At 39.4% G+C, this 6,421-nt stretch overlaps 1 protein-coding gene across 7 annotated transcripts in view; it reads right to left on the reverse strand.

The window, feature by feature from the left end:
* The window catches only part of LOC106585563 (fibroblast growth factor receptor 1-A), a 47,648-nt gene extending 41,522 nt beyond the window's left edge, over nucleotides 1–6,126 (reverse strand). For 3 of the 7 annotated variants that reach the window (XM_082968580.1, XM_014171926.3, XM_014171922.3), the window contains exon 1: nucleotides 5,412–6,126. The gene's annotated coding sequence lies outside the window, so the exon portion shown is untranslated. The remainder of the gene's footprint in view (nucleotides 1–5,411) is intronic. The other 4 variants (XM_014171928.3, XM_082968581.1, XM_014171927.3 and 1 more) reach the window with 2 other exon arrangements.
* Nucleotides 6,127–6,421: the final 295 nt, after the last annotated feature.

Raw genomic sequence — 6,421 nt, forward strand, 5'->3', positions numbered from 1 at the left:
ATCAAAAGAAATCAGCCAAGACCTATCCTATATCGACATACCCTGAAAGGCCGCTCAGCAAGGAAAAAGCCTCTGCTCCAAAACCGCCATAAAAAAGCCAGACTACGGTTTGCAACTGCACATGGGGACAAAGATCGTACTTTTTGGAGAAATGTCCTCTGGTCTGATGAAACAAAAATAGAACTGTTTGGCCATAATGACCATCGCTATGTTTGGAGGAAAAGGGGGAAGGCTTGCAAGCCGAAGAACACCATCCCAACCGTGAAGCATGGGGTGGCAGCATCATGTTGTGGGGGTGCTTTGCTGCAGGAGGGACTGGTGCACTTCACAAAATAGATGGCATTGTGAAGCAGGAATATTATGTGGATATATTGAGCAACATCTCAAGACATCAGTCAGGAAGTTAAAGCTTGGTCGCAAATGGGTCTTCCAAATGGACAATGACCCCAAGCATACTTCCAAAGTTGTGGCAAAATGGCTTAAGGACAACAAAGTCAAGGTATTGGAGTGGCCATCACAAACCCGTGACCTCAATCCTATACAAAATTTGCGGGCTGAACTGAAAAAGCGTGTGCGAGCAAGTACCTGACTCAGTTACACCAGCTCTGTCAGCAGAAATGGGCCAAAATTCACCCAACTTATTGTGGGAAGCTTGTGGAAGGCTGCCCGAAAATGTTGTCCCAAGTTAAACAATTTAACCTCTTCGGGCTAGGGGGCTGTATTTTGACATCTGGATGTAAACTGCCTGTTACTCAGGCCCAGAAGCTAGGATATGCATATAATTGGTAGATTTGTATAGAAAACTCTAAAGTTTCTAAAACTGTTAAAATAATGTCTGTCAGTATAACAGAACTGATATGGCAGGCGAAACCCCGAGGACAAACCATCCAAAAAGAAAATGTTCAGCCTTCCACTGTTTCCAATGGCTGTCATGTTTATTATGAGGTGAAAACCTCCCAGATTGCAGTTCCTAGGTCTTCCACTAGATGTCAAGTCTTTAGAAAGAGTTTCAGGCTTGTTTTTGGAAAAATTAGCTAGAATCTGTAGTTTTTCAATTTGGCTCCCATTTTGGCTGTAGTGTTTTCATGCGCGTGGATGAGAGCGCATTTTGTTGTTTATCTCCAGTAAAGACAATAACAATTCTCCGTCTTAAATTGTATCGTTTATTTACCTATTAGGGTACCTGAGGTTTGATTATAAACATTGTTTGAATAAGTTTATTGGTAACGTTTGGGATTCATTTTGTATGCATTTTGAAGGAGGGAAACCGGCGATTATTGAATGAAGCGCGCCAGCTAAACTGAGTTTTTGGGGATATAAAGGAGGACTTTATCCAACAAAAGGATAATTTGTGATGTAGCTGGGACCTTTGAGTGCAAAACAGAAGAAGATCTTCAAAGGTAAGGCATTTATTATGTCGCTATTTCTGACATTCGTGGCGCACCTGCCTGGTTGAAAAATGTTTTTCATGCTTTTGTATGCGGGGCGCTGTCCTCAGATAATCGCATGTGCGCATTCGCCGTAAAGCCTTTTTGAAATCTGACACAGCGGCTGGATTAACAAGAAATTAAGCTAAATTTTGGATGTATGACACTTGTATTTTCATGAATGTTAAATATTTCTATTTCTGTAATTTGACTTTCGCGCTCTGCAATTTCACCGGATGTTGTCGAGGTGGGTCGCTAGCGGAACGCCTGCGCCAGAAAGGTTAAAGACAATGTTACCAAATACTAATTGAGTGCATGTAAACTTCTGACCCACTGGGAATGTGATGAAAGAAATAAAAGCTTAAATAAATCACTAATATTATTCTGACATTTCACATTCTTAAAATAAAGTGGTGATCCTAACTGACCTAAAACTGGGAATTTTTACTAGTATTAAATGTCAGGAATTATGAAAAACTGAGTGTATGTAAACTTCCGACTTCAACTGTATGCATGTATAGTACCAGTCAAAAGTTTGGACACACCTACTCATTCATTTTTACTTTACCAGGGAAGACACATTGAGACGTCGATCTCTTTTTCAAAATGTACCCTGCATATATGTGTGTATTGTATTGTGCAGGGCACATTTTGAAAAAGAGACCTACGTCTTAATGGGTCTTCCCTGGTAAAATAAAAATGAATTAAAATAAAAGGAATGAATTCTCCCAAGTTTCTAAATATGTTGTTTAGTTACTATGCATGTGCATTCAGTATTGTAACAAGGTCATCTCCATTTCAAAAGATGTACAACTTGAGTATTTTTCATATAAATTATAGATAAGATATTCAATGTAGGCTAAGTTATTCAATGCCACATTTCACCACAAACTATTATTTAACCACTGAAACAACTTTCCACAGAAACAGTAAGCTACAATAACTCTGTGCCAACCCAGCAGCCTAGTAAATTAGAGGGCAGGACAATTCCTCACTTCCTTTCCTACAGCTCAACAGAACAACTTTTTTTCCTGGTGAACTCCCTAAGGGAATGCTGCTTAGCTCAACCATCCATCTTCTCCCTCCCATTTAAAACCAACTTGATAGTAACATTTAAGGCTCATTGACACTATCCATTCTAAACCTGCTTCCATACAAAGTCAGCATTAGCAAGACTAAATTGGCAACGCAGGCTTTTGGGGTGGACACATGATTTCATGTATACTGAACAAAAATAAAACAATTTCAAATATTTTACTGAGTTACAGTTCATTTAAGGTAATCAGTCAATTTAAATAAATTAATTAGGCCCTAATGTATGGATTTCACATGCCTGGGAATACAGAAACACATCTGTTGGTCACATATACCTTCAAAAAAAGTATGGGCGAGGGTCAGAAAACCAGTCAGTATCTGGTGTGACCACCATTTGCCTCATGCAGTGTGACATCTCCTTTGCAGAGTTGATCAGGCTGTTGATTTTGGCCTGTGGAATGTTGTCCCACTCCTCTTCAATGGCTGTGCAAAGTTGCTGGATATTAGCGGGAACTGGAACACGCTGTCATACATGTTGATCCAAAGCATCCCAAACACGGTCAATTGGTGACATGTCTGGTGAGTTTGCAGGCCATGCAAGAACTGGTACATGTTTAGCTTCCAGGAATTGTGTACAGAATCTTGCGACATGGGGCCGTGCATTATCATGCTGAGACATGAGGTGATGGTGGCAGATTAATGGTACGACAATGGGCCTCAGGATCTCATCACGATATCTGTGCATTCAAATTGCCGTCGATAAAATGCAATTGTGTTTGTTGTTCGTAGCTTACGCCTGCCCATACCATAACCCCATGGGGCATTCTGTTCACAGCATTAACATCAGCAAAATGATCGCCCACACAACGCCATACATGTGGTTTGCGGTTGTGAGGCCGTCTGGACCTACTGCCAAATTCTCTAAATTTACGTTGGGGGTGGCCTATGGTAGGGAAGTTAACATTCAATTCTCTAGCAACAGTTCTGGTGGACATTCCTGCAGTAACCAATTGCACGCTCCCTCAAATCTTGAGACATCTCTGGCATTATTGTATGTGACAAAACAGCACATTTTAGACTGGCCTTATTGTCCCAAGCACAAGGTGCACCTATGTAATGAGCATACAGTTTGCTATGCCACACCTGTCAGGTGGATGGATTATCTTGGCAAAAGAAAAAAAAAATGCTCAATAACAAGGCTAAACTAATTTGTGCACAATGAGAGAAATAATATTTGTGTGAGTATGGAACATTTCTGGGATCTTTTATTTCAGCTCATGAAACATGGAACCAACACTTCACATGTTGCACTTATATTTCTGCCCAGTGTAGTTTCACAGAGGTGTGTACTATAAAAAGTGATGGGGCAATCTACTTTCCTCACACCACATCGACAGTAGATCTCAGTTGTTTTCATGAAGAGCCACAAGCAAGAATGAATCTGCAAGCAGAACAGCTACCCGTTTGCATTGTACAGTATGTACTACTCTCCCAGTAAGTATGCTTACTACTTGGGGTAAACAGACAGCCTGAAATCAAAACCCTGTAACTGATACTTCTAAGCAGTATTATTTCACAGCAAAAAAAAGCATCTTCCAATCAATATGCTCTTGATCTTATTTTTGTTTCACGTTGTAAAGACTTTTGTTGTGAACATTCGACATGTGCATTCTTGGAAGTCAATGTAGTTGACTAAGCTTATTCCCAGAAGCCTGTTTGCTTGTTTGTTTCACATAACTCTCAAGTACTAAAGCATCTTTCCTTAAAAACTATATAAAGAGACTGAATCTGAAGGAGAGGGCGTAGGGATTTGGCTGGTATAAATCAGGATCCCTCCCTCTTGAAAAGTTTGGGAATGTCAGGATGGGTAGGCCCTACTGATGACCTCTGGAAATGTTGGAGATTAAAGATAAGAGTACTATAGGCTATATAGAGAGCAGGGGTGTGTGATCCTAGAAACCCTCAAAAGTATAGCTATTTTAAAGCAAAAGGGCACCTAATTCTAATCTGAGGTAAATAAATCATGCAAAGAACACTTTTGTTTTCTTCAGAAGTTAATTTCAAATGATGGGCTATTTTGAAGACACACTCAAGCAAAATCTTGTGCAAACGTGTTATGTCAAAACAAGCACTGACTTGCATCTTTTAATTAGCCAGGAACACAGGTGACGGAGGTAAAGGCAATATAATATATCTAATAAAAAGGGAATGACAAACTAATTTTCAAAATAAACATTAAAGACCGTAAAATACACTGCATAGCCACCACGCCATAATATTTCTTCATTGAAAATGCAAACTGATACAAAACCCTCTAACCAAAGGTATAACATTTTGCATGTCACACTGAGGAAGGGGAACTTAAATCCTAATGTAGGCCTATGTTAGGGCTAATTGAAGAGATCAACCGGAAAAGCAACAAAATAAATTACAACATAAATACTCACAACTTTAATCTTCTCTCCCAATGTTCCAAGTATTTGAAGAGGTGACTGAGCGTCCTGATGGTTATTGCCCCCCCACTACTCCAAATGCTCTTCCCAACCAATTAAGCACATGACAAACAAATTAAATTACAAAACCATCACCAAATGTAAAATTTTCAACCGAATATACAGGCAATTTTCTAAAATGCGTAAAATAAAACTTGAAGGGGAAAATAAAAGTCCAATCACATCATTGGTGCATGGTTGGTTTCCAAACCAGAAACATATGTCCAGACTCCATTTGGAGGGGGACTAGTGCTACAGGCTATAAAATAAGAAAAAAAATGTTTAAACAAACAAAAGTGTTTTTTCTGAGAGTCATCTGTCACAATGTGGATACCTGATACTGATCTAAATAATGTTAGATAGGTCTACTTCACTCAAAAATAATTCTAGCAGCACGCTCTGTGCCGAACATGTAAATACAAATTATTCCAATTTATACCTTGAAAAAAATCCATACCTTTTTGACAAAACCCTCGAGGGGCGACGAAACAGCCAGCGTAGAAAAATGTTGGACTCCGAGATTTGATGTAAAAAAAAAAAAACATACAAAAGCTTGAATATCCAACGTAGTTTATTTTAACCCGAAAATATGCGGTATTAAACGAGAACTTTTACAATATATTATACTTTTCCCACGTTTACCCAACCTGCCCAAAAGAAAATAAAACAATGCGCAAAGCATCAAAAGAAAGCTTCCTCCAGGGAGAGGTCTGCCCCAAACCCAGACTTCCAAATGTACAATGTAAAAACGTAGAAAGAAAATAAAAAGTAGGATATGACTACATCGGCTACTATAAAATGTGATTAAGTCTAGTTGTACCTTTCGGCACGAAAAGGTGTGCAATATTCCCCACTTCAATTCTAAGAGATTTTAGAAGCGATAGAAGATCCGTTCGTCGTTTTCATAAATCCATTAGCTCACGAAGAAACAGTCAAACCGATTCCAAAAGTTCCTTTGCTAGGCTTTTACTGGCTGAAAGACTCGACATTAAATTGTTTTAATTGTGCGTTCATGTCTATCTAACTTCTCTCAACTCAGGCTGCCCTCGACCAACCCCGGCCAAATTACTGCATACAGACAACGAGACTCCAGATTAGTGGAAGCCTTCCCCCCGACCATCGCAGCAAATGCCTATTCGCATCACTCGGTTTGAACAAACCTGGCCTCCCTGCCATCCACAACACCTCTGTACCCACGTTTTTCAGCGCTCTTTGCATTATGGGATTGTAGTTCTAAACGCGCGCTCTTTGCCCTCACAGATTGAACACATTTCAGTTTGGGTTTTTTTAAACAGGAAATTATCCTAATTTGTATTACTGCATGTATGCTAATGTTCTTTTCAATGCTCAGAATTTATCCCGGAACAGACTTATTATATAAGACGCACACATATATACACACACACACACACAACCACACCATTCTATTTATCACAGTAGCTGCTTGGCATTTAGGCTTAACTGTAT

This window comes from Salmo salar, chromosome 24 (assembly GCF_965601325.2).
Source record: "Salmo salar chromosome 24, fSalSal1, whole genome shotgun sequence".
Lineage (NCBI taxonomy): Eukaryota > Metazoa > Chordata > Actinopteri > Salmoniformes > Salmonidae > Salmo > Salmo salar.